We start from the raw sequence: 25905 nt of genomic DNA on the forward strand, positions 1-25905 counted from the left end.
CCTTGGCCTCAAAATACTGGAATTACAGGCGTGAGCCACCACACCCAGCCCAGGACTCAATTTCTACCCCCACCCCTTGAAATGTTCAAAGGGGATCCAGCTTTAACTCCCTAAGGATGGCTGACAAGGGATGGGGCCTCAGTGGTGACTTCAGGGCCAGGTGTGGATATCCTCTATGGCTCTACTGTGAGACCCTGACAGTAACTTCATTTACTTTATTTTATTTTATTTTATTTTATTTCTGAGACAGAGTCTCACTCTGTTACCCAGGCTGGAGTGCAGTGGCACGATCTCGGCTCACTGCAACCTCCGCCCCCCGGATTCAAGCAATTCTCCTGGTTCAGCCTCCTGAGTAACTGGGATTACAAGTGCATGCCACCACACCCAGCTAATTTTTGTATTTTTGGTACAGACGGGGTTTTGCCATGCTGGCCAACTTGGTCTTGAACTCCTGACCTCAGGTGATCCACCTGCCTCAGCCTCCCAAAGTGCTGGGATTACAGGCATGAGCCGCCATGCCTGGCTCCTGACAACAAGTTCAAACCAGACTCTGTGGGTAGCTACAGCTCTTGGTAGTGATCTCAGTGGCCTCAGACCCAGTGGCAACCTTGGTGACCTCAGACCTTGGTGGTGTCCTCAGACAGACCCTGGTAACAGCAGGGAGGCACCTAGCATCTCATTCCCCTCCCTCCATCCTGGCTGAGCCTCTGTCTCTCCCCAGCCACTAGGATTTGAGCCATCCTCCTGGATCCACTTAATTAGCCGAGCTCATTAACTCCCACAAGACTTCTCCTCCCCTCCTAATTAACTGACTTAATTAGGGCTTGCAGACCCAGCTCCTCCCAGCCCCCTCCTGCTCCACCCCAGCCTGCCTCCTCTGGGCTCAGCTCAGCCAAGCCTGCCTCAGCCTGGGAATGGAGCCAGGTGTGAACTGGGCCCCTCCAGCACCCAGGCCTTCACCCTGTGTCCCTCCCCGAGTCCCGGGACACCAGGACAGTGCCCCTCCCAGGCAGCAACCCAGAGGCAGGATGGAAATGGGGACGGGAAGTGGATGGAGAGAGGGATGGAATCGGAATAAAATGGAATCGGGTGGGAGGAGGAGGTGAGGCTGGCGGCTGACGGACAGGCTGGGTGGCGGGGTGGTTAGGGCCTGGACTTAGGAGCCTGCATGGGTTCAAGTCCCAGCTAGGGTGTGCACTTCAGCAAATGCCTCAGCCTCTTTGTGTGCCTGATAGATGATGATAGCATCCACACCCTTGGGGTGGTGGCGAGGTTTAAATGAGCTCATTTGTGTAAAAGGCTTAGAACTCAGCCTGGCACAAATCTGTGCTTGTTAAATAAGTGGGTGGGCATGAATAGAGGCCCCTGAGGGCGAAAAGCTGGAGAAGGGGAGGGAACAGCCAGGTGGGGACCCCAGGCAGGCTCTGGGGGGTGCCACAAATGGATCGGGCTGGAAACAGCCATGGCCTAGGAGAGGTTAAAGAGGTAAAAAGTGGGCTGGGAGGATTCAGGCCTCAGTATCCTCTTCCTCCTCCGGGGATGGAAGAAACTGACCTTGTTGGTTCATTACCTATGCCCTCTGTACCTCAGTTCCCCATCTGGGGGAAGACCCTCGCCTTGTGAAAGTACCTGGCATATTCCAGATGCCTAATCAAAATCTAGACTCATCCCTGAGAGGGGAGGTGACCCAAAAAGCATTTGCAGGGAGGGGCTTAGTGAAGGTGACCTACACCTCCCCTGAGACCCAAGCAAGGAAAGTGTGCTGTGCAGACAGCAGGCTGGATGCAGGTTAGACATCAGGCAGGACTTACCAGAGTTGAGGAGTGCAAGATCTCGGCAACGGAAAGGGGGAAGAGGTGTCCGAGCTGCCGGGTGGGCTCTGGGGAGAGATGAGTGGGCACTCGCACTGAGGGGAAGGGGAGAAGGAGCCTGAGCACCAGCTGGCTCTCAGCTTACTCAGCTCCCAGTCAGCCCTCAGATCTCAGCATGGTCATGCCTTCCTCCGGGAAGCCCCCAACCTTTGTGTCTCCTTTGTACCCCAGTCTCAGTAGGAATTTTACATTTGTTGGCATGATTACTGCAATGTCTCTCTCACTAGTCTGAAAGCTCCTGAAGGCACAGACTGTGCTTTTTAGCCAGCCCTTTTATCCCAGACCCCATTGATTAGTGTATAACAACCCCAATAAACAAGGCCCTTTTATCCCAGAGCCTTCACATTTTGGGGGCCTGGGAACAAGTGTGAATGAATGAATGAATGAATGAATGGAGTGCCTTGGACCAGAGGTTCCTGGAGCTTGGAGGGAAAGAGGGCCCATATGGCAGCCCAGGCAGCTATGAACCCACCCAACTCTTCACATGGCTCCAGGAATAACCATTCTTAGAGGGCTAAACTCCAAGGACCCAAATCCTGGGATGCTGAGGAAATATAGTGACTGTGTGGGACAGAGGAGACGGTGTTTAATTACTCTCATATTTTTATTTATTTGTTTGTTTGTTTATTGAGAGACAGCGTCTCTGTCGCCAGGCTGGAGTGCAGTGGTGTAATCTCGGCTCACTGCAATCTCTGCCTCCTGGGTTCAAGCGATTCTCCTGCCTCAGTCTCCCGAGTAGCTAAGATAACAGGTGTGCGCCACCACACCTGGCTAATTTTTGTATTTTTAGTAGAGATGGGGTTTCACCATGTTGGCCAGGATGGTCTTGATCTCTTGACCTCATGATCTGCCCGTCTTGGCCTTCCAAAGTGCTGGGTATGAGCCACCGTACCTGGCCATACTCCCACATTTTTAAACACTTTATTTCTAGAGGATTGTAAGTGACAGAGACCGAAGTCCCAAAAAGGACTTGATTGGGTCGTGTAATTGAAAAAGTTCAAGGTTTCAGGCATGGCTGGATCAAGGGGATCAAACGATGACAAGGATTCTCTCTTTATCTCTCTTGGCTCTGCCGTCTGCTGTGTTGGCCTTCTCTGAGGGGTTCTCCCTGCTTGCAGCAACTCCAGGCTTACATCCTACTGCTTTTTAGCACTATAGAAAGACAGCTTCTATCCTACTAGCCTGGCTCAGGGAACAGACCAATCTCAGAAACAATTGCTAAGGCCATGGGGTTGTTATACACTGATCAATGGAGGCTGGGTCACAAGTCCACCCCTAGAGTCGAACAGGTGAACCCCACCATCAGAACCCCTAATGGGTAGGGAAGGATTTATCAGGGAATGTAGGTTCCCAGAGGAAACTGGGGTTCTGTTAATAGGTAGAAGACAGAGCCTATGTAACAGAGGAATATGTGGGCATCATGCCAGATCCAGCCGGTCACTGTTCTAAGTGCTAGAAATCGGTGACAGACACGTAATTTCCCCACCCTTTCCCCACTCCAACCTGCCAGCATCCTCATCTCTTTTTCCCAGGGGCTTCTCTGGCCCCAGCCTGCTCTGCAGCATCCAGAGTGCTGCCTCCCCTCCTCCCCACGGCCCCAACAGCTCTCCCGAATGACTGACAGGCAGAGTGTCAATACCCCAGCTCCTTTGCCTTTGGATGCGGTAACCCTGAGCAGTGTGTTGTACGCTGTCTTTGTGAGTTCCTCAGTGGGGTTCACCTCCTGCTGCCCACAGTGGTGACTGAGTTGGTAACACAACGCTTGTCGCTGTCTTCCTGTCTCACCCCCCCGACCCACCACTCCGCTACCTGGGATCACCTACCAACAAACTGCTTGCTCTAGAATCCTTGTCTCAGGGTCTGTTTCTGGGAAACCCAAACTAGGACATCATTAAGCCAGCCCCCTAGGGATGTGTTCCAGACGGCGCTTGTTTCCTGCCAAATGTCTGCGATTCCTGGGGCTGGCTTTGTTGACCCGTGCCTGTGAAGGAGCTGGGGCAGAGCCAGCTCTGAGAATCCTGTCTCCATTCTGGGAATTCCAGGGGATGCCCCCTGTTCCCCCAGCACACACCTCCATGGGTCTGAGTGAGGTCAGGACCCATCAGATCCTTGCTGCATAGCTTCCAGGGGCAATGGCCTCATCCCAGTCCTAAGGAGCCCAGGACCCAGAGCCATCATGAGCAGGAGGTCAGGGTGGCAGGGGCCAGGGAGCCAAACTTGCTACCTAATCCTAGTGCTTCTTAGAGTGTGAGAGAGGAGGGCACTTCCGGTCGTTCTCAGACCAGGCTTTAGAAAACACAGATAATCAGGCCAGACGCAGTGGCTCATGCCTGTAATCCCAGCACTTTAGGAGGCCAAGGCGGGAGGATCACTTAAGGTCAGAAGTTCAAGAAAACAAAATCACATAGTGAAAAAGTTCTTTCTTTTTCCTTCTTTTTCTCCTCCTCCTTCTTTTTAAGATCCCATTTTAAAACACTTCCATGGAATAGTTTTTAATTATTTTGGAAAAAGTGAAAGAATTTACACAAAACCGTAAACTCTGTATACCTACAGCTATAATAGAAACAGTGTCAACATTTTATCACATTTGTGTCAGAGTGTTTCTTTTCAGAGATGGGGTCTCACTCTGTCACCCAGGCTGGAGTGCAGTGCCACGATCACAGCTCACTGCAGCCTTGACTTTGTGGGCTCCAGCAATCCTCCTGCCTCAGCCTACCGAGTAGCTGGAACTACAGGGGTGTGCCACCACATCTGGCTATTTTTTGTAGAGACAGAGTTCTTACCATGTTTTGCCCAGGCTGATCTGGAATTCCTGGTCTCAAGTGATTCTCCCTCCTCAGCCTCCCAAAGTGCTGGGATTACAGGTGTGAGCCACAGCACCTGGTTCCTGTGTCAGATATTTTTAACTTTAAAAAAGATAGGGCTGGGCTGGGTGGCTCATGCCCAGAATCCCAGCACTTTGGGAGGCCAAGGCGGGCGGATCATGAAGTCAGGAGTTCAAGACCAGCCTGGCCAGCATGGTGAACCCTCATCTCTACTAAAAACACAAAAATTAGCCAGGCATGGTGGTGTGCACCTGTGATCCCAGCTACTTGGGAGGCTGAGGCAGAGGAATCCCTTGAACCCGGGAAGCGGAGATTGCAGTGAGCCAAGATTACACCACTGCACTCCAGCCTGGGCGACAGCATGAGATTCTATCTCAAAAAAAAAAAAAAAAGACAAAGTATAATAAATAAAGATGAATTCCTGTTATGCTCCCCCCACCAGTCCTATTTCCTGGGTGCCATCCCGAGGGGCAACCACTCTCATGATTTTAGGGTTATTCTTCTCATTACTTTTAATTTTTGTGGAAACAGGATCCCACTATGTTGCCCAGGCTGGTGTCGAACTCCTGGGCTCAAGCAGATCCTCCTGTCTCAGCCTCCCAAAGTGTTGGCACGAGCCGCTGCACGTGGACCTGCAGCTATTCTTCTCATATGGGGCTGGCACACTTTCAGCTGCAAAAAAGCCAGAATTCCCAACTCCAAGGGGCTCCAAGTTCAGTCGGCTCAGCAGCTCCGCGATGTCACAGAGAAGCAAGTTCTTTCCCTGGGCACCGCCACACTGCGTTTCCCCTATCAGTGGCTTCCTGCTGGCCATGGCCACAGAATTGTATTTTGGGGTGGCAATGGAGAGCTCATCAGCACTTGTGCTGGGGCACTGTTTCTCACGGCAGAATGTACACTCCAAAAAGGGATGGAGAGATTCCAGGATCCATCACCCCCTCCAGTGCCTCACATCCCGGGCGCTTGTGCCATCTTCCATCCGATCCGTCTTGGGTTCTGGCGGACCTCTTGGTTTTCCTATCAGCAATAACTTGGTCTGTGTCTTCCAGTGGTCCCAGGGAGGAGGTTCTCCTCTACAAAAGACCATTGTGCCTGGCACAGTGGCTCACACCTGTAGTCCCAGCTACTCAGGATGCTGAGGTGGGAGGATCTCGAGCCCAGGAGTTCAAAACCAACCTGGGCAATATAGCAAGACCTCTTCTCAAAAAAAAAAAAAAAAAAATTCGCAGGCCAGGCACAGTGGCTCACGCCTGTAATCCCAGCACTTTGGGAGGCCAAGACTGGTGGATCACATCACCTGAGGTCAGGAGTTCAAGACCAGCCTGGCCAACATGGTGAAACCCTGTCTCTACTAAAAATATGAAAATTAGCCAGGCATGGTGGCACCCACCTTTAATTCCAGCTACTCAGGAGGCTGAGGCAGAAGAATCACTTGAACCTAGGAGATGGAGGTTGCCAAGATCGTCCCACTATACTCCAGCCGGGGCAACAAGGTGAGACTCCATCTCAACAACAACAACAACAACAACAAATCATAAATGCGGACCAACAAGCCAGGAATGCCTTCTCTCTGTCATGACTGGAGACACAAGGAATCAAGAGCATCACAGGACATGCTGGGGAAATCCCCAAATGCCATCAGTTTCCCAAAGCATGGAGTCTATCATTATGGCCGGCTGGACACAGTGGCTCACACCTGTAATCCCAGCACTTTGGGAGGCCGAGGCAGGTGGATCACCTGAGGTCAGGATGGCCAATATGGTGCAACCCTGTCACTACTAAAAATACAAAAAGTAGCTGGGTATGGTGGCGGGCGCCTGTAGTCCCAGCTACTCGGGAGACTGAGGCAGGAGAATTGCTTGGAGCTGGGAGATGGAGGTTGCAGTGAGCTGAGATCGCACTATTGCACTCCAGCGTGGGGGAGAAGAGCGAGACTCCATCTCAAAAAATAAATACATAAAATAAAATTAATTAATTAATTAAATTTAAAAAAGAAAAGAAAAGAGACCAGACTAGGCGGCTCACGCCTGTCATCCCAGCATTTTGGGAAGCCGAGGCAGGCAGATCACCCGAGGTCAGGAGTTTGAGACCAGCCTGACCAACATGGTGAAACCCCGTGTCTACTAAAAATACAAAAAACAAACAAACAAACAAACAAAAAACAACCTGTAATCCCAGCTACTTGGGAGACTGAGACAAGATAATTGCTTGAACCTGGGAGTTGAAGGCTGCAGTGAGCTGAGATTGTGGGATTGCACTCCAGCCTGGGTGACAGAGCAAGACTCCATCTAAAAAAAAAAAAAGAAAGAAAGAAGGAAAATAAAATCATGGCTAAGTTTTTTCTTTGTGTTCTGCTATCCAAATTATACCCATCAAGACCCTCTCTGGAGAGCTGGCACTTTTGGGCTGGCAAGAGTGGCTTATCCCTAGGTGTCAGGGACAAAGGACTACACCATTGCAGGCTGCTACTTCTTTTTTTGTTTTTGTTTGTTTGTTTTGTTTTGAGAGAGAGAGTTTCACTCCATTGCTCAGACTGGAATGCAATGGTGCAATCTTGGCTCATTGCAACCTCTTCCTCTCCAGTTCAAGTGATTCTTGTGCCTCAGTTTCCCAAGTAGCAGGGACTACAGGTGCGCACTACCATGCCCAGTTAATTTTTGTATTTTTAGTAAAGATGGGGTTTCACCATGTTGGCCCAGGCTGGTCTTGAACTCCTGAACTCAGGTGATCTGCCCACCTTGGCCTCCCAAAGTCACCACTTCTGTTCCTCTCTTCAGATGTGTTGTGTTGGTTCCATCCTCTGAGAAGCAGGCAAGGTGGGACAGATGTGCAACGATTTATTGAGGAAAACCCTTGGGAGGGACCAAGAAGGAGGAAGGAAGAGGAGGCTGGGAAGATCATCAGACTGTACTAGATCTAACACGTGGAAGAGAGAGACAGAAGGAAGGACGATGGGATAGGAAGAGTCTTCAACTGCAGTGCAGTGAGAAAGTTTCTACAAAGTCAAGGGGGAGTCCTTGATCCAAAGCTGCCCATTCAAGGAGTCCTGTGTCTCCATGAACAGACGTGCCTTAGTTCTTTGGCTGGGATTGGCTCGTGGGAAGCAAACCAGAGCCTTCCTGTGTGAACCACAGATGGATTTCACAGCTGCTGCCCTTGGCCAATGACTTTTCCTGAAGTCAGAGGTCTGAGTGGCACATTTTCAGGGCCGTCACATTCCATCCCTTGCACTGCTCAGCTCTACCATGGATCCTGTGAGCCTCTCTTTCTATAGGAAAACGTAGAAGAGGGAGATTAGTGGAACATGCTAGAGCCCCCGCCTCCTTGCTGCAGTTATCGAGAGCCATAACCAGTGCTTGTTCTTTCTTCCTTCACTATCCATTCTAAATTATCCACACTCTCCACTGTCGCCTTGGTAGGCCTTGGTGGGTTACCTGATGATGTGACCCGACTCTTCAGTCCTGAGGGAACTAAATTATTGGTTATTGTAACCCATGAATCACTGGATTCCCATATATTCCTCCTTGTCCTCCCACTGTAAAAGCAGCCCTGCCCTCTCTGCTGACCAGGGTCAGTTAGTGCAGCCATGATGGTGCCTTCTCTTCTCCCCTGCTGGTGCCAGAACACATGGAGTCCAAAGTTTCCTGGCCCTGGCCATAGCTTAAATTTAATGGGACCCATGCTGTGTCCCCTGGCTAGAGTGCACTCCCTTTGGGGACCAGGACTTCCCACCCTGTAGAACTGAGAGGGAGTCGGGAAGAGGACTTGATTACCCACAGTGCATGTCAGCAAGCCTTTACTAACTGCACTATGGGTAATCAAAGCCCCAGATGAGGAATCGGGGAAGGTTTCTGCAGAAGGTGGCCTTGAACTGGGCAGCCCTTGATAACTGTGGCTAGGGGCACTGCGAGGCTTGATTTGACTTCTCCCCTCTCTACGTCTGTTTCCTCCTCTGTAAAAAGAGGAAAGCACTCTCTAAGTGCTAACATTCTGAGACTCAGCTTTTAGACACAGGAAGATGTTTTCTTCCTGCTTTCTCCCTCTCCAGCCCCCTCTTCTGGGGCACACCCAATTACTCAAATCCTGCTATTAGTTTATTTACAGCACTAAGGCCTTGCAGAGGATTAGAACAAAGTTAGGATGAAATCTGAAACTCCTCTACATTGGCAGGACAAGGAGTGTGGGAAGGTCCAGGGAAGACAGAGTTCTTAGAAGAGAACTTGTTTGGAAAACAAGGAAGAAGGGAAAGGTATTCCAGACAAAGGAAACCGAGTGGACAAAGGTGTAGAGGTATCAAAAGCAGATGTCAGGCCAGGCACGGTGGCTCACACCTGTAATCCCAGCACTTTGGGAGGCTGAGGTGGGCGGATCACCTGAGGTCGGGAGTTCAAGGCCAGCCTGGCCAACAACGACAAAACCCCATCTCTAGCAAAAATACAAAAATTAGCCAGGCGTGGTGGTATGCACCGGTAATCCCAGCTACTTGGGAGGCTGAGGCAGGAGAATCACTTGAACCTGGGAGGCGGAGGCTGCAGTGAGCCAAGATTGTGCCATTGCCATTGTACTCCAGCCTGGGCAATAAGAGTGAAACTCCATCTCAGGACAAAAAAAAAAAAAGCAGATGTCAGGGCTGGGCACGGTGGCTCACACCCGCAATCCCAGCACTTTGGGAGGCTGAGGTGGGTGGAAGGCTTAAGCTCAGGAGTTCAAGACCAGCCTGGGCAACATGGTAAAACCCCAACTCTACAAAAAATACAAAAATTAGCTGAGCATGGTGGTGCACACCAGTAGTCCTAGTTACTTAGGGGGCTGAGGCGGGAGGATCGCTTGATCCCAGGAGGTCGAGGCTGTAGTGAGCCATGATCGCACCACTGCACTCCAAACTTGGTGACAAAGTGAGACCCTATCTCAAAAACAAAAACAAAAACAAAACAGAAAAAAGACAGAGGCAGATGTCCTAGAATAGTGTGGTTGAGGTCAAGGCTGAATGGAGAAGAGAGGTCCTCTGTAGGGGAATGGAGACCAGGCTCTAAATGTTAAGGGCTTTGAATGCCAGCATAAGTTGAGACTTTACACTGATGGTACACAGGAAGTCCTTGGTAGTTTTATGTAAGATAGCAACCCAGCCCATATGTATTTTACAGAGCTGATAATCCCAAAGGATTTGGATTCTAGAAAAAAGACAATCACCAGGCACATTGGCTCATGCCTGTAATCCTATCACTTTGGGAGGCCGAGGCAGGCGGATCACTTGAGGTCAGGAGTTTGAGACCAGCCTGGCCAACATGGTGAAACCCCGTCTCTAGTAAAAATACAAAAATTAGCCGGGCATAGTGGCACACGCCTGTTATCCCAGCTACTCGGGAGGCTGAGCCAGGAGAATCACTTGAACCCTGGAGGCAGAGGTTGTGGTGAGCCAAGATCATGTCATTGCACTCCAGGCTAGGCAGCAGAGCCAAACTCCATCAAAAAAAGGAGAGAGAGAGAGAGAAGAAGGCTCAAGCCTGTAATCCCAGCACTTTGGGAGGCCGAGACGGGCGGATCACGAGGTCAGGAGATCGAGACCATCCTGGCTAACATGGTGAAACCCCGTCTCTACTAAAAATACAAAAAACTAGCCGGGCGAGGTGGCGGGCGCCTGTAGTCCCAGCTACTCCGGAGGCTGAGGCAGGAGAATGGCGTAAACCCGGGAGGCGGAGCTTGCAGTGAGCTGAGATCCGGCCACTGCACTCCAGCCCGGGCGACAGAGCAAGACTCCGTCTCAAAAAAAAAAAAAAAAAGAAAGAAGAAAGAAGAAGAAGAGAGAAGAGAAGAAAAGAAAAGAAAAAAGACAATCTAGACAGAGACAGGAGGCAGACCAGTTAAGAACTGAAACAATATTCTCAATGGTAGAGGTTGCCAACCTATGGCCTGGGGGCCAGATTCGTCTGCAAAGTGTGTATCATCTGGCCCATTCAATATTTCCGAATTTTGGGAATTCGTTTCAAACATTTAAAAGTTGGAAGATTTCTGGATTTCCTGCTTCTCTTTGAATATCATTCAGCCATGCACAGCCCACGATGTCTCCAGTTCCCCTCTTCTCCACCCTCTCTATCACTTTACACGCGACCCCAGTCGCTCATGTCTGCGCCTGGAGGTACTTGAGTTTGCAATCCCTGGCTCCGAAAGCTCTGGAAACAGTCGGAGTGGTTGGGAGGATTACGCAGGTTTGAGAAAACAGCCTGATCAAAAACTTAGAAGAAATAGGGAAGGCGTCCTTGGGGGCTTTCTCACTAGGGAAAGAGTGAGCTGCAGGGAGGAGAAAGAACAGGGCCTGGAAGGACGAGCTGTCCCTATCTCATCTCTGTCCTCATCCACCCACTTCATCCAGGCCACCAGTTTCCGGTTATCAAACAGACAATGCAACATCCCTTACACCTGCTGCTACCTCTGCCTAAAATCTCCTTTCTTCCCTTCTGTCTGGCGAGCAGTTCCTCCCAGCTGCACTCCTGGGCTAGTCACTGCCTATTTGCAGCAGGGATCGCAAAGGCGACCTCAGTTGGATAGGGCATCCACCCAGGCCCAAGTTTATGACCTATTCCCTAAGAAGACTGTGAGGTCTCTGAGGTCTCGCTGGAAATAGGATGCATGGATGGATGGATGGATGGATGGACGGACGGACGGACGGACGGACGGATGGTTGGAAGCGCAGGCAGGCAGGCAGGCGGAGGAACAGGCGGACGCATGGATGAATGAATGCATATCCGAATACAGAACCTGGATTTGTTTTCCCTCCTTCAAACAGACACAGGCTCCGCCCCACAATCACAGACCAGGACAGTCTGGGGCAGTCTGGTCCCGCAGGTGCCAGGAAGCTGGACCAGGTGACCCTCTCAGACTCCCCTGAGCCCTCTGTAACCTCGTTCTCGCCCCCTCGTGGGCTCTGACCTAGAAACGGCGGGGGGTGGGTTGGGGGGTGGAAGCCAGCTCGGGAGCCACCGGCGCTAGGACCCAGCGCGGCCGGAAGCGGGTGGTGGGGCCGCGCGGGGAGAATCTGCGCCCCGCGACGCGCGGCTGGTGAGCGCGCTGGCGCGAGGGCGCGAGGGCGCGCGCCGAGCGGGGCGGACAAAGGGGCGGGCGGCGGCGCGCGAGCCGGAGGGCGGAGCCGCGGGCCGGGCGGGCAGGTGCGCGCCGGCTGGAGGGCGGAGCCGCGATGCCGCGATGGAGCGCAGCCCGGGCGGGCGCCGGGGCCGGGGCCCGAGCACCAGGCGGAGCGCGAGCCGGAGCCGCAGCCGGAGCCCGGGTCAGGCCGGGGGCCGGGAGCGCAGGGCCAGGCTGCTCGTAGCGGTGGCGACCGAGCCCCCCAGCGGCTGAGGGGCTTCCTCCCAGCGCCCGCCGGTGGCCGGGACCCAGTAAAGCCCCCGCAGCCGAGGAGCGCGGGGAGCCCCCCTCCACATTCAGGATCCGGCGAGCCTCGGGGAAGAGGGGGGCCCTCCTGGATCCGACACGGAACGACTCCCCTGCGGGGAAAGCGGAGACTTCCTCGGTATTTAGAAGACAGCGAGCCCCCTACGGCACCGCAAGAACTCCCCCTCCTCAGTCTGGGCCCCCCAAGACCTAGAACGCAGTGCCCCCCAGGCCGGGAACCCCCTCCCAAGATCCGGTCATTACAACTCCACACCTCAAGACAAGAAGACCCAGCTCAGAACGCCCCTAGATCAGGGGATCCCAATCCCCCCCAACTCCGGTACACAGAAATCCCAAATCTAGGCAGCCGGGGACAGCAAGAGACACCCTCACCAGCAAGAAGCCTCGGGGACCCCCCAAAGCTTCAGTACTGGGGCGACTGAGCCCCTGGCAGCACCGCTTGCACCTCGGTCCATGGTCGTGGCGCCCTGAGCCCCCGGGGCCGGGCAGACGAAGACCGCGACGGCGCCCAGGCCCCCTGCCGCGGCGTCCCCGCGGCCCCAGCCCAGGTAAGCCGGGCCCAGGTGAGGGGCGGCAGGTGAGTGGTCACCGAGGTCCCCATAGCCCTGCAGGTGGGGAAAGAAGTATCGGGTTGCGCGCTCCCCCTTCCCCAGCGTCGCCATGGAGCCGAGGCTGAAGGACGTCTCTTTGTGTCTCGGTTGGAGGAGCCGCCCCCTCCTCCTCTCCCTTCCCCCACCCCACTCCTTAGTCTTGAGGCTCGGGCGCAGCTCCCCGGCCCCACGGGGGAGTGGTGGTGGAGCCCGTTGTACCATGAAGGGGGGAAGAGGGCGGAGAGTCCCCCCCAAAAGCTGCGAGCCTGGAGGTTGGACCCCAGGTCCCTGGAGTGTGTGTACCCCTCCCCCACGGCCAAGCTGAGCTTCTAGTGAGGAGGGAAAATTTGGGGGAGCCCACAGGTGAGGGGGGCTGCCTTATGTGGCCCTAGGTGATGGCTGGGGCTTCGGGTGTGTGTCTTTGTCTGTGAGAGCGCAGGGAAGGGGTGTGTTTGAGAGGATGAATGGGAATCGCATCTTCCCAGTGACTCGGCTGCCGGACCCAGGTCACACTGGGGGTCTTCACCTAGACCATACTTTGTACTCCCTGTGGGACAGAGAGGGAGTTTGTATCCCCCAAAGTGAGGAGCTAGTTTCTGGGGAGGAGAGGTAGCCTAAATGAATAAGCCATTTCAGGTCAGGGCACCGTTCTGTTCCTGTTTGTCCCAGGGACAGCAACCCAAGTCCTTCCCTTCCCTCCTAACCTGGAGAACACCCAGGTTAAACCAAGGATTGGCTCAGTGTGTCCCAGACAACCAAGGGCCCATTCCAGAGTCTCCCTGTGGCTTTCCAGGTGATATACATGGCTGTACCCCAGCCTGGCCCTCAGTGAGGTCCTGAACCCCAGGCTCTACCGCATATGAGGAAGCTGAGAGGCCCTAGGGGACATTGTACCCTGAAATCCTGAATCAGAGATCCTGAGAAGGAGCTGGACTGCATGGGAGGAACACACTCTGGGCTGCTAGGAGTTCCCCCAATCTCTTCTCTCTGAGCCTTCTGCAGGCAAGCAGTGATGCTGGACCCGTTTGATAGGTGCGCAAACTGAGGCTTGGGAAGGCGGGATCCAGGGTACGGCTAGCCCTGCCAATAGTTCCTTCACTTATTCATTCAACAAACCTTTCACCAGTATCTGTGATGGACCATGCATTAGAGTCGGGGTCCTTTTCCCCACTTCATTCCTATTTCCTTTCTTGATGTCTCCTGATCATCAGACCCCTGGGCACGTCCCATTGGGCCTGTTGAGGTGGACCTGGCCAGGTCCAGCTGACAGATTCTTGACCCCACACCTGAATCACCTGATCCCTGTCCTGCTACAGCCTTGGGAGCCCTGAGCCTGGGTGGCTGAGTCCTCATCTCCCACCTTCCCAGCACAAAGTGCCCCCACCCCCAACTGCTGCTGGCACTGATCCAAGGGTGAGGGTATGACCAGCAAGAGAAGAGGGTAGGGGGTGCTTGATGCGGGCAGACCTCTGGCAGCCTGTCCTGCCAATTTCCAGACAGTTGAGGCAGCCACCTTCAGCACAGGCTGTGGGGGAACCAGGCACCCTGAAGACTGGGTGACCTTGGGCAAGCGTGTGGCACTTCCCAGAGAAAATGACAGAGAGTGAGCCTCTCTGCAGCTTGAAGGGCGGTTGGAGATCGAAATTGGGCAGGAGAAGCATCCGGGTTTGCTCTACCCATTGCTGAAGGAGTTCATTTCCCCCCAGTGGGGGTTGCCAGAAGCCCAGGGCTTTGTCACACACCCCACAGGCAAGGCAGTGGAACCAGAGGCTGAAGAGCAGAAATTTGAGTCACTGTGACCAGGGCAAATCATGAGGAGGCCAGAGGAGGACAAGGAGCAAGACCTCCCCTCCTCACTAACCTGCAGTGGCTCCCCATTGAGTCCAAAATCAAGTTGCTGAGTCCAGACAGTGATAGCTCCTGCAGCCTGGCCCTAAACCACCTCTCCTAGCCCATCTCCTCCGTGTCCTCTAATTCTCTCCCTCTGTCACGTGCTCTTCCCCTGACCTGAAAAGCCCCACTCTATGATGGTTCCGGAGCAGTTTTCTGCCTCCACCTCCCTTTTTGAGCTGACCTGAGCTGGCACGTAGTAGAGAGCTGAATTTGATTGGTTGGTGGCTTGGTGGCTTGGAGGTAGTGGCGTGTGTCTACATGTGCAGTGAGAGTTTTTCTCCACATCTAGACTCAGCTCCAGGAGACGGGAACCAGGTTTGTCTTGTCCACACTGCATCAGCATTGTCTAATTCAGAGCCCAGCGTGTGGTAGGGCACGTGCTGTAAAATACAGCCTATAGACGATTTTTGTTGGTCCAGTGTATTTTACATGTTTGCCTTTGTTGTGAGTGCTAAAAAAAAAAAAAAAAAAAAGTCGGGGGGAGGCAATTTCACATTCAAAAGCTGATTTTTGGATCTTCTTGAAAAATCAGATGATGTGGCAACCCCAGGCCACAGCGGGAGAATGACCACCTTCTTTAGACAGGGCCCATGCCTTCCAGTCCACCCACAGGCAGCCCATTCGCTCCCTTAGGCCACTTCCTGGACCCTGAAGCTGGCATCTGGGTTTGCAGGCCCAGAAAAATCTTTTTGTGTGTGTGTGTGTGTGTGAGACAGAGTTTCGCTCTTGTCGCCCAGGCTGGAGTGCAATGGTGAGATCTTAGCTCACTGCAACCGCCAGTCACCCGGGTTCAAGCGATTCTCCTGACTCAGTCTTCTAAGTAACTGAGATTAAAGACCCCGCCATCACGCCCAATTAATTTTTTTTTTTTTTTTTTTGAGACAGAGTCTCGCTTTGTCGCACAGGCTGGAGTGTCATGGCGCTATCTCGGCTCACTGCAACCTTCGCCTCCCGGGTTCAAGCAATTCTCTGCCTCAGCCTCCCGAGTAGCTGGGATTACAGGCACCTGCCACCATGCCTGGCTAATTTTTTGTATTTTTAGTAGAGATGGGTTTCACCATCTTGGCCAGGCTGGTCTTGATCTCCTGACTTCGTGATCCACCCGCCTCAGCCTCCCAGAGTGCTGAGATTACAGGCGTAAGCCACTGCACCCGGCCACACCCAACTAATTTTTGTATTTTTGGTAGAGACAAGGTTTCACCGTGTTGGCCAGGCTGGTCTCGAACACCTGACCTCAGGTGATCCACCTGCCTCGGCCTCACAAAATGCTGGGATTACAGGCATGAGCCACCACGCCCAGCCCAAAAAATCTTTGTTCAGTGGGCAGCCTTCGTCTGTGTGTGTTCTGCACTCACTGGTGTTCCCTCCCACCCCCATGGTCAAATTAGAAGGTGCACAGAGCGGTGTCCATCCAGGGTCTAAAGGGCTACGTGGTGAAGTGAGCCTGAACTTCTCCAGCCTGGTTCCACTTTCCACTCTTGATCCCGTCTTGCACCCTTACCCCTGAACTAGTGACATCCAGCAACCAAAAATCTGTTTTCTCTGTCCCACTTGCCCCATATGTCCCAGGGACAGCAAACCCGAGTCCTTCCCTTCCCCTTCTGACCTGGTTCTAGGTGCAGGTCTTGCTCAGGACTCTTGGGGCAGGGCTGCTGTCCAGGGTTCCATTCACCCCTCTGACCAGAGAAGAATTGGATGAAAGCTTCTTGCAGCTGTAAGTTTCTTCCTTCTAACTTTCTAAGACTAAGTCCAAGTTGGTCTAAGTTTTGGTCAGGCAGGAGAGCTGGGGGCCTAAATATAGGAGTTACTCAAAAATATTGGCCAGGTGCGGTGGCTCATACCTGTAATCCCACCACTTTGGGAGGCTGAGACATGGGGATCATTTGAGGTCAGGAGTTCAAGACCAGCCTGGCCAACTTGGTAAAACCCTGTCTCTACTAAAAATACAAAAAATTAGCCAGGCGCGGTGGCATATGCCTGTACTTCCAGCTACTAGGGAGGCTGAGGCAGGAGAATTGCTTGAACCCAGGTGACAGAAGTTGCACTGAGCCAAGATTTCACCACTGCACTCCAGCCTCGGTGACAGAGTGAGAGTCCGTCTCAAAATAAAAATAAAAAAAATTTGTCATTTCCTAAACAGAAATGAAACTGATGGGCGTTGTGGAGTAGCTGGGCTAGGGGCCAGCAGCAGGCCCCTGTCATTGGGCATGGCTCTAGAAGGGAGTTCACCCTTTTTCTGAACGCAGGTCTCCAGCAGCCTGAGGTCAAAGGAGATACCAGAGCACCATGGTGAAGAGCTCAGGCTCTGGGCTCTGCCTGGGCTTGAAGCTCACTGAGCTGCTGTGTGACCTTCAATAAGGCACTTACCCTCTCTGGGCAATGCCCTTGTCTATAAAACAGGAATAATACTGTCTTGCAGGATCATCAGGGGGATTAAACAGGCTAAAGAATGAAAGGGACCTAGGACAGGGTATCCCATATCAAAAGTGCTCACTAACTATTGGCCCTTATTAAATGGGGTGTCGGCAGGTGGGTGCCTGAGCCTCCACAGTTACACTTCCTTGGGAGCTGGTCTAGGGAGGCAGAGGCTTCTGGTTCTGTCCTCAAGAAAGGGAAGGGATATGGCCGGGCGCGGTGGCTCAAGCCTGTAATCCCAGCACTTTGGGAGGCCGAGACGGGCGGATCACGAGGTCAGGAGATCGAGACCATCCTGGCTAACACGGTGAAACCCCATCTCTACTAAAACTACAAAAAAAAAAACTAGCCAGGCAAGGTGGCGGGCGCCTGTAGTCCCAGCTACTCGGGAGGCTGAGGCAGGAGAATGGCGTAAACTCGGGAGGCGGAGCTTGCAGTGAGCTGAGATCCGGCCACTGCACTCCAGCCTGGGCGACAGAGCGAGACTCCGTCTCAACAAAAAAAAAAAAAAAAAAAGATTAGAAAAAAAAAAAAAAGGAAAGGGAAGGGATCTCTGGGAGGCAGGATAGCATTGTGCGGTGGAGCTTGCCCCTGCCCCGGGTGTGGGTGAGGGTGGAGGCCCTTCCTGAGGCTCTCCTAGCACTCTGCCTCAGGGCTGGGACCATGGTTTTGTGGTTAAAGCCCTCCTCCTTCCCAGCCTATGCTTTCCACGTGAGGCGCCTGCTGCCTTGTGCTGGAGAGTTTCCTGGAGACTTTCTGCCCCAGGAGGATGGGCCCCAGGCCAAAGCCTTCCCCAAACCACCCCTCCCCTGCCCGCTTTCTGCTCCCCCTTTCAGATCTCAGGAAGCAGTGGCAGCTAGGGCTGGAAAGGCCAGTTAAAGTCCCCTCACCTCCCCAGCCACCCTCCCTTCGCCCCACCGTTGCCTGGCCACACCTGGAGAGAGAACAGGCCCAGCTCAGCCCCACCTTGGGAAACCATGTAACATCAGGATTGGAGAGGAAGCAGTGGAACATCTCTTAGGGTCGAGGGCTCAGTGCTGGACAGTGTTTTCTCATTTAGCCCTGAGGATAGCACCATGTTAACCCCAGAGTCAGGATTTGTACCCAGCTCTGTGGGCCACCAAAGGTTTGTGTGAAGCCAGCATCTGAGTGCCCAGGTTTGAAACCCACCTCCACCATTCTCTGGCTGCGTGACCTTGGGCAGGTCAGTTATCTCCTGGGCCTCAGTTTCCTTTGACGTAGAATGGAGATAATAATAGCTGCCACTTCCTAAAGTTGTGAGGATTAAGTGGATCTGTTGCAGGTGAAGCGCTTGAGCAGGGTCTGCTGCTTAAGTGTTTGCTCTGTCCTGCCCTGCCAGGGTATGCAAATAAGCCGATCCAGGCCCAGCGACCGCTGTGACCTCGCACTGCACTAGCACTCCTTCCCCCATGGCTTTAGGCAACCACCAGAGGGGCCGAGGATATTCCAACTGCCTTTGGGCTTTGGAATGGCCCCAAGGGGCTGGGAGATGGGGCAGGGGTGGGGCTGGAGGGGACCATCCTCCTTTTCCTCCTGATCTGGGCCCAGAGAGGCTGCACAGTGCTGGGCCCCCACTGCCTCCAGGGCAGCTTTTCTGGGTCTGTTTGGGCCCCCCACCATAGCAGAAAGGGGTTTACCTATCCATGAGCATAACTTGTGACTTTCTGAGCCAGGGTTCAAGGCCTTGCAGAGAGGAGACTTTTCCACCTTGTCAGCTCAGGTGCCTGCCAGCCCTGATCCTAGGTGTCTCCAGGAGGCACAATGGGGCCCGCAGATAACCCAGCTTAGTGGTAAAAAGCACAATCCCTAGATGCAGCTGTGTGACCTTGGACAAGGTGCTTAATCTCTCTGTGCCTCAGGTTCATCATCTATAAAAAAGGGGGATGATATTAGTACCTGCCTCTTAGGGTCATTGTGAAGAGTCAAAGAATGAATGTAAAGTGCCATGAATGGCACCCGGTACCCATTAAGGGTTTGTTGTTCGTTTTCTGCTCAAAGCCGTGAGCAGAAAGGGAAAGTTAGCCCGATCTTTACAGATGGAGAAAACTGGAGGTGTATGAGTGAAGGTGTTTCCTCAAGGTTCCGTAGCTGGGATTTAGGGAAGAGTCTGCCTCCCTTGATATCATTCACACGTGGTCCACAAGCCAAGGCCAGTCAAATGGACCTGATGGGACCTCACCTGGGCTCCAGGGCTAGATTTCCTGCCCTGTGGTTCCACTCCCACGGGGCCATGGCAGTAAGAATTGTGCCAGGGAGGAATCTGCAGCTCTGGCCCCAGGCCTCCCTGAGAACCTCTAAGCTTCCCCACCCCCTCCTCAGCCCCACTCCAAGGACAGTGTGCAACACTGCCACAGCTGGCCTTGGAGTTTCTGAGTCTGGTCGGGTCAGGTTGACGCTGTCACTTTTCACTTTTTCAGGCTAGGTTGGCTTCAGGAAGGGTTTGTTCAGGTCTGGGGTTTGGAGTGCATCCCACTTGGAGTGGAAGGCAGGTCCCCGCCATGGCTTCGGAGGCCCTAAATGACAACGGCCATCTCTTTTCACCTCTGCTCTCATCTCCTGCCCTTCACTCCCTTATCCCTGTGCACACAGCAGGTCCCACCTCTAGGCCGCCACACAGTGCCCTCTGCCAGGAGAGCCCGCCCACCACAGTGCCCATGTGTGTGCAGCCTTCTCCATGGGCTGGCCTCCCACCCACAATTCCCTTGTCTCTTTCCCTGCTCTGCTGTTCCTTGAGGACTTCTCACTGCCTGACACACATCTGCTCATCTTTGCCATTGTGTGCCTCCAAACTAGAATATGAGCTCTTTGAGGGCAGGACAGTTTGTTTGGTTCACAAATGTATTCCAGGCCCAAAAATAGTACCAAGCACATAGTAGGTGCTCAACAAATACTTATTGAATATTTTGGAGCCAGATAGATAATCTCTATGTGACTTCTTAGCTGTGTGACACAGGACACATCGCTTAAGCTTCCTATCTTTTTCTTTCTTTTCTTTCTTTCTTTCTTTTCTTTTCTTTTTTTTTTTTTTTGAGATGGGATCTCACTCTGTTACCCAGGCTGTAGTGCAGTGGTGCCATCACAGCTAATGGCACTTTTGACCTTCCAGGCTCAAGTGATCCTCCCACTTCAGCCTCCCGACTAGCTAGGACCACAGGTGCATGCCACCATGCTTGGCTCATTTTTTTAAAATTTTTTATAGAAATGGGGTCTTGCTATGTTGCCCAGGCTCATCTTGAATTCCTAAGCTCAAGCCATCTGCCTGCATTAGCCTTCCAAAGTGCTTGGATTGCAGGTGTGAGCCACTGTGCCTGGCCAAGCTTCTATCTCAGAGTCTCAGCTTCCTGAGCTGTAAAGGACGTAAGGGAAATAATAATAGCTTCTCCTGAGATTGTCGTGAGGTTGAAATGAGTCAATATATATACAGTACTTATACTTTCAGTGGCTCATAAATGTTGGCTATTACTAATAATACCCTAACCCGCACTGTTATTTTATTATTTCACTTTACTGAGGATGGGGAAATGGGCATGGAGACAGTAAGTGGCAGATCCAAAGCTTCCAGGCTAGCAGTGGCGGTGAAAGCCTGAACCTGGACCGCAGGCACCTAGGCTGGGCTGTCTTCGGTCCATCCCAGTGTAGGAGCTCAGGGAGGCGAACGAGGTGAGGGCTGCAGCTGGAGAAAGGCCCATCTCTTCTGGGGCCTTTGCTCACCCAGCCATCTCACCAGAGACCACCACTTGCCCACTGGTAGACATTCAACTCAGTCCCCTTGCCTGTCAGCCAGTGGTGGGCACCCACAGTGCCCAGCATCCTCCATCCTGTTAATATCCCTGAGTGCTGGGCCCCCTGCTCACCCAGGCAGCCAGGCTGGGAAGACCTCCCCAGCTCATCCCACACCCCCGGGGGCTGCCCCAGGCCCCGCACCCTCCAGTAGCCAGGAGAATAGGACCCAGGGCGCCTGCCTCCCACAGTGCCTCACTGGGGAGAGCAGGAGAGGCTGGAGAGCCTGTTCCAGCTCTGGGCACCAGCTGCAGGAAGGCAGCGTCACAAGCTATTAATAGCCACCAAAGATGTGCCCCAAGAAGGGGCGGACTGTGCACCAGCTGGGAGGGGAGGCTGAGGCAGAGGCCGGAGCCGAACAAGAGTTCACAGCCCCGGGAACCCCAGGCGGCCCCTGGTGGGGAGGGCAGTGAGGAAGAATGTCCAAGTGTCTGCAGCTTGATCTCGGGAAAGTCTGAACTCTTCCTCCCAGGCTCCCCATGTGGGAAGTGGAGGAGCAGGGTCGGGTGATCCCTACAGTGCCTTCTGGCTCCAGTGGATTCAGGGGTGAGATTCAGCAGAGCCAAATGGCCTCCATCTACAGAACAGAAAATGAAGGCACAGTGAGTGGAAGGCCTTCCCCAGGCTCACTTGCAGAGTCAGTGACAGATCCAAGGTCCAGGCCCCTCTGATCAGCAACTTCTTACTGACACCCACTTTGTGCCCCATCCTGTTAAATGAGCATTCTCAGCCCCATTTTACTGGCGGGCAAACTGAGGCTTAGGCAGGTGGCACAAACTGCCCAAGGTCACACAGCTAAGAAGGGATGGAGCCAGGATTTATACCCCGAAGGAAAGACAAGGAGGGGATTTGAGAATATTCTCCTCCTTCTCCTTGTGAGCCAAAATAGAATGCTTGCTGGCGTCTGTATTTGTGTTGAGGACCAAGGGGAGGAAGAGGCCTTATCTAGAGGCTTGTGGGCTCCCGGGAGCCATATCCCTGCTGTTGTGTGTAGAAGTATGCATGTGCTACATGGGACATTTTTCAGGGGAGAAGGTCCTGAGCCTCATGGTGCTCTGTGAAAGCAGAACTACCAGCTTAGCTCGTAGTCTCTCCAGTTGGAAAACTGGAGAGAAGGAGGGGCTGGCCAGGGCTCCCTGGGACCAACAGCAGAGGCTGAAATTTTTCCAAGCACCTCACTAGCCTGGCTTGGTACCCCCCACCCTCTGGCAGTGAATAGGAGAGTCCACAAGTGAACAGATTTCTGCACTGGAGTAAACAAAGGCGAAGGTCGGGGACATCCTTCAGGGAAGGTGTTATAAGGCAGACAGCCAGGCTGGTACACCCACCTCAGAACATAGAGGGAGGCCTCCGCTTTGGGTAGGGTGTGAAGGGGGATCCCAGATTCCTCCCCACCTTCCTGAGCACAGACTGGCCTGCTGTGGGAATTCAGGGGACAGTTGTTCTCTGGCCCTTCTCTGGGGGTGCCAGGCAGGTAGGCAGGCAGGTGCAACCCCTCCCTGGCACTTTCCTCTGGCACTGTCTGATCTCCTGGTTCTTTTTACTCCCCAGACCCAACTGGATTGTACCTGGTAGGAATTTTCATGCCTACCCTACCCCTTTTCACCTAGTTCCTGCCATTCTCCTCAGAGGTTCATTCATTCATTCAACAAATATTGACTAAGTGCCTTCTATACTCCAGGCACATGTTAGCAGCTGGAGGATACAGCAGTGAACAAGACCAGACAGTGAACAAGACCAGACAGCAGTGAACAAGACCAGACCTGCCCTCCAGCTGCTTAAGTTCTAGTGAGGAAAAGAGACAGTCATAATAGATGTCAGAAGTTGGTACGTTATATAATACAAGAGAAAGTGATACATACTACCAGGAAAAAAATAGAGCAGGGGATGGGGGGTCGGGAGTGCAGTAGGGTAACCCTGGTTGAGAAGGTGTCATTTGAAAGAACTTGTAGGAAATGAGCCGTGCTGTGGACATCTAGGGGAAGATCTGTCCAGGCAGAGGGACTTACCCCCAGACAGGGGGCTGGCATGTTCAGGGAACAGTAGGGGGACCAGCGTATTGAGCAGAGGGAGGGAGAAGATGGGGAGGAGATGGGCCAAAGAGTAAATGGAGGGCCATGGTAAGGGCTTTGGAACACAATGAGAGCCAGTAGAGGCTGCTGAGCCTGGGAGTAAGGGGATGCTCCCTGGCAGCTGTGTTGAGAGGGCTTGGAGGCAGGGACCAGTTAGTAGGTTGCTGTGGTAGCTGAGAAGTGACTGATAATGGCTCAGAGAGGTGGGAGTGAGTGGAGAGTGACCAGGTTGCGTGCTGAGGTGGCTAAGCACCTTGCTAATGTCTAGTGTTGATTCTAGAGTTATTTTATGCAAGTACAAATGAGAAACCTGTTCTTACTTCTCACCATTTCTTTTTTTTTTTTTTTTTTTTTTGAGACAGGGTCTTGCTCTGTTACCCAGACTGGAGTGCAGTGGTGCAATCATAGCTTACTGCAGCCTCGAATTCCTGGGTTCGAGAAATCCTCCCATTCAGTCTCCTGAGTAGCTGGAACTACAAGCACATGCCACCACTCCTGCCTACTTTTCAAAAAAAGTTTTGTAGAGATGGGATTTCACCATGTTGCCCAGGCTGGGCTCAAACTCCTGGGCTCAAGTGATCCTCCCTTGTTGGCCTCCTAAAGTGCTGGGATGATAGGCATGAGCTACCACACCCACGATTTTCCCCCATTGCAAGGTGGCATATTAACTACCTGGGACTGTCTGGCCATGTCCCAAAGTGACACTGAGGCCCAGAGAGGGTGAGGGAGCTAGTGACAGCTGCTGTGTTTCACCAAGAAGCAGCCCCTTCCTACTTGGCTGGGAGAGGTTCAGTGCCACAGCTCTGTGGGGTGGGATGGCGGGTGTTGGGCACTCTCCAGAAATTCCAAACACACTCACCCTTTAACCTAGCAAGGCTGTTTCTAGACTTTATCATACGGATTCACCTGCATGTGGCAAAATGACTTCTGTACAAGGCTACTCATTGTTTATAGTAATAGCAAAAGGTTAGTCACGACCCAAGTGTCTGTCGTTCAGAGTTTGGTTAAATGAATGGCAGTACATCCATATATGCCTTTCAAGCCCTGGGGGCCTGGGTTCCAGTTCTGCGACAGTTCCTCCGTGCCTGGCTCCCTGTCCTCCTGGAACCTCCCCCAGCCTCGCACTTAATGCTGGACAGGCCTGGGTGCTGTCCACGCCTGCGGTGCTGAAGACAGTGCAGCTGGACAGAGGCTGGTGCTGCGAACCAGAGACTGAGAATAGAGAAGGGGAGACAGAGCAGGGGGACGTTCAGGGTTCAGTCTCTGGCTCTGCCACTGAGAAGCTGAGTGACTTTGGGCAAGTTGCTTAACCCCTCTGATCCTCAGTGTCCTTATCTGTAAAATGGGGCTGCCATGAAGATTGATTGACAGCAGCAATATAAAGCCTCAGCACACTGATAAAATAAATGGTAATCTCTTTTTCTTGAGACAGAGTCTCACTCTGTTACCCAGGCTGGGGTGCAGTGGCACCATCCCGGCTCACTACAATCTCCACCTCCCGGATTCAAGTGATCCTCCCACCTCAGCCTCCCGAGTAGCTGGGATTATAGCCATGCACCACCACACCCAGCTAATGTTTGTATTTTTGGTAGAGATGAGTTTTCACCATGCTGGCCAGGCTGGTCTCTAACTCCTGACCTCAAGTGCTCCACCCGCCTTGGCCTCCCAAAGTCCTGGGATTTCAGGTGTGAGCCACCACGTCCAGCCAATAAATGGTAATTTTTACTCTGTCATTTCAGAGACAGTGAAGCATAGTGATTAAGCTTTTGGACACTGGAGTGATGGTTCCTGGATCTGAATCTTGGCTCTGCCACCTATTAGATGTATGATCTTGAACAAATGACATGACCACTCTGTCCCTCAGTTTCCACATCTGTCTATCGGGGTTAATAATAGTCTCTGTGTCATAGGACATTGTGGGGATTAGGTGAGTTCATTTACATGAGGCGCTTGGTACATGACAGGGGTTCCCTGAGTGTCAGCTATTTATCATCACTTTCCTCCCTGTTGGCATCATCAACCTATTCTAGCACCCCCAGCCTCTCTGTTCACAGCGGCCGCTGTTACTCACAGCCACCCCCATCTGTACTGCACTGTGCTGGGGCTGGGGCTGGGGCTGGGGCTGTTGGAGGGAGACAGCACCTTGCCCTGCGATGCCCTGGCTTCTAGCCCAGCCCTGCCCACTGACTTCCTATGTAACTTTTGGCAAATCACTGTTCCTCTCTGGCCATTAGTCTCTGTGCCTGTGAAATGGGACTGATGATACTTTGTGCAGGCCCTTGGGAAAATAGCTATGTGCCTACAGGGTCACATTCAGGAAAGCCAAGATATAAAAAGTTACAATTTCCCAAACACGTAGAGAATTATTCACCCAGCATTTGTCACACCCTGGCTAAGTGCTGGGAATAGTGAGATGATGAAGGCATAGGGCTTGCTTTCAAGGAGCTCTTGGGTTTCTTGCTGGGTTGCTAATCCCCTTCAAGGCCTATTCAGGCACCACCTCCTGATTTAGGAAGCCACCCTGATCCCCATTGCCAGGGCTCTGCTTGGAAATGTTGGAGCCCTGACCATTGCCCTAGCCTCATGGTTATGTGTGTCCATATTTTACCTGCCTCTCTGATTTGTGGGCTTATTCCCACTTGTCTGTTGCATTGCTCTAACATCGGCACCCCATGCCAACACCCCGCACAGTGCCTGAGCCCGAATAGCTTGCAAGTTACATAAACTCAACTCAAACTAGCTGAATTAAGCCAAGAAGGAAGTATATTGATTCATGAAACAAATGTTCAAGAGTATAATTGGCTTTAGGCATGCTTGGCCCCAGAACTCAAAGTCATCGGAAATCTCTCCACCTTTCTCTCCTCTCTGCTTATATCTTTGTTGCTTTATTCTCAAGCGGGCTCTCCCCTTCCCCCATGATGGAAAAGCCAACCCACAGAAGCGGCACAGCTGTGTCCTGCAGCTTTGCAGCCCAGGGTGAGAGGGTCCCTCTTTCCTGACGGCTGCACCAACAGTCCTAGGGCTAGATCTC

General features: G+C 52.8%; 1 protein-coding gene across 2 annotated transcripts in view; it reads left to right on the forward strand.

Moving 5' to 3' along the window:
- SBK1 (SH3 domain binding kinase 1) overlaps positions 1–25905 on the forward strand; it is a 66505-nt gene that overhangs the window by 21932 nt on the left and 18668 nt on the right. Inside the window, exon 1 of one of the 2 annotated variants that reach the window (XM_033217920.1) lies at positions 11816–12651. The exons of the other annotated variant lie outside the window; for it this stretch is intronic. The gene's annotated coding sequence lies outside the window, so the exon portion shown is untranslated. Of the gene's footprint in view, positions 1–11815; positions 12652–25905 lie in introns of those variants that run through there. 2 annotated transcript variants of the gene reach the window in all.

The sequence above is a fragment of the Trachypithecus francoisi genome, unplaced genomic scaffold, assembly GCF_009764315.1.
Source record: "Trachypithecus francoisi isolate TF-2019V2 unplaced genomic scaffold, Tfra_2.0 Lachesis_group10, whole genome shotgun sequence".
NCBI classification, from domain to species: domain Eukaryota; kingdom Metazoa; phylum Chordata; class Mammalia; order Primates; family Cercopithecidae; genus Trachypithecus; species Trachypithecus francoisi.